Below are 2,500 nucleotides of genomic sequence, written 5' to 3'. Positions count from 1 at the left end.
ACCCCGGGGGTGCCCGCGACGGGCAGTCGTCCCGGTCTACCGGGGCCCCGGCCGGATCAGCCTTTCTGTTTCCCCCGCCACGATGGATGCACGGGATCCCGGCTCCGGCGCCGCGGGCCTCGGTCGGGGACCTCCGCCTTCGCCTCGGTGCCCACGCCGGACCCTGGGGGTGTCCGCGCCGGGCAGTCTTCCCGGTCTACCGGGGCCCCGGCCGGATCAGCCTTTCTGTTTCCCCCGCCACGATGGATGCACGGGATCCCGGCTCCGGGTCCGCGGGCCTCGGTCGGGGACCTCCGCCGTCGCCTCGGTGCCCACGCCGGACCCCGGGGGTGCCCGAGACGGGGAGAGGGCCGGGTCTACCGGGACGGCCTCGGGCGGGTCCGGCTTACCGGGGCCCCGGCCGGATCAGCCTTTCTGTTTCCCCCGCCACGATGGATGCACGGGATCCCGGCTCCGGGTCCGCGGGCCTCGGTCGGGGACCTCCGCCGTCGCCTCGGTGCCCCCGCCGGACCCCGGGGGTGCCCGCGACGGGCAGTCGTCCCGGTCTACCGGGGCCCCGGCCGGATCAGCCTTTCTGTTTCCCCCGCCACGATGGATGCACGGGATCCCGGCTCCGGCGCCGCGGGCCTCGGTCGGGGACCTCCGCCGTCCCCTCGGTGCCCACGCCGGCCCCCGGGGGTGTCCGCGCCGGGCAGTCGTCCCGGTCTACCGGGACGGCCTTGGGCGGGTCCGGTTTACCCGGGCCTCGGCCGGCCTAGAGTGTTTCTGTTTCCCCGCCTTGATGGATGTACGGGATCCCGGCGCGGGGGCCCCGGGCCTCGGTCGGGGACCTCCGCCGTCGCCTCGGTGCCCGCGCCGGGGCCCTGGGGTGTCCGTGACGGGCAGCCGTCCCGGTCTACCGGGACGCTCGGGCGGGACCGGTTTACCCGGGCCTCGGCCGGACCGGAGTGTTTCCGTTTTCTGCTTCCCTGCCAGGATGGCTGCGAGGGGTTGATTGAAAGAGCTGGTTTGACGTGAAAAGCTTGACTTCAAGTGAAAAGTTTGTTACAATTTCTGCCATCTTCCTTCCTCCAAAGTTTTGGGTGTAGTTTTCCCAGAGGAACCTCTCGTAGGCCTTTCATTTCTCATCTTAACTTCCCTCATTTATTCCATATTTTCCTTCCTCTTGCCGAATGGCCGAATCCAGTCCATTTCTAGTCAAGGAAATTATTCTTATTTCTTGCTGACCTATTTGCTTTGTGGAGCAAGTCGTTCTTAGGTCCCTTTGTTCTTTCTTCAACTTCTTCTGCTCCTTCTCTCGACGCTTTCTCGTCTTGTTCTCTTACTTGGCTCTCTTTTGGCTGTTCTTTCTTCTCCTCCCGTCGTCCGTCCCCACTTTCATCTCTCCATCTTTCCTGTTCTTGGTCATCTCTACGTTGTTTATCAAATAATTCCGCTTTCTCTCTTGAATCTACTCGATATCTTTGCTCTCGCCAGCTCGCCGATATTTCAGCTCGCCGATATTTTGTGCTTTCCCGTCGTGTTTCCCATCCATTGCGATCTCTCTGCTCTCCCTGTCTTCTCGGTAAATCGGAGATGAATTTCTCTGGGCGGGTGGTTTCTCATCGCGTGTCTTGTGTGCGCTCCCTACGTTTCGTCCATCCCGTTTAATATCTATCCCTCCCTCCCTCTCCTTGCTTTCTTCCATTGCTTCTGCTAATATCATTTCCAGAATGATAACCCTGAGCCTGAACCTGAACCTAACCCTAACCCTACAACTTTTCTCCCTAACCCTAACCCTAACCCTAACCCTAACCCTAACCCTAACCCTACAACTTTTCTCCCTAACCCTAACCCTAACCCTAACCCTAACCCTAACTCTACAACTTGTTTCTCTAACCCTAACCCTAACCCTAACCCTAACCCCAACCCCAACCCTAACCCTAACCCTAACCCTAACCCTAACCCTACAACTTTTCTCCCTAACCCTAACCCTAACCCTAACCCTAACCCCAACCCTAACCCTACAACTGTTTTCTCTAACCCCAACCCTAACCCTATAACTTTTCTCCCTAACCCTAACCCTAACCCTAACCCTAACCCCAACCCTAACCCCAACCCTAACCCTACAACTGTTTTCTCTAACCCTAACCCTAACCCTACAACTTTTCTCCCTAACCCTAACCCTAACCCTAACCCTAACCCCAACCCTAACCCTACAACTGTTTTCTCTAACCCCAACCCTAACCCTATAACTTTTTTCCCTAACCCTAACCCTAACCCTAACCCACACTTTCGACTTAAAACCGTTTTTAGATTTAAAGTCGTCTTTCGACTTAAAGACGGACAGACGGCCCGGTCTACCGGGCCGCTCGGGCAGCCTCGGCCGGACCGGCGTCTCTGTTTCTGTTTCCCTGCCACGATGGATGTCGCGTGCGAGGGGTTGCTTTACATAGCTGGTTTGAAGTTGAAAGCTTCCGTTCTTGCCTAGATCTCTTGCTATCGCAAGCCTTCCGATCCA

Source organism: Pituophis catenifer, unplaced genomic scaffold (assembly GCF_029215685.1).
Source record: "Pituophis catenifer annectens isolate HBS135680 unplaced genomic scaffold, rPitCat1.0.hap2 SCAF_11, whole genome shotgun sequence".
NCBI classification, from domain to species: domain Eukaryota; kingdom Metazoa; phylum Chordata; class Lepidosauria; order Squamata; family Colubridae; genus Pituophis; species Pituophis catenifer.
The sequence above is the reverse complement of the archived record's forward strand: the minus strand, read 5'-3'. Positions refer to the sequence as shown.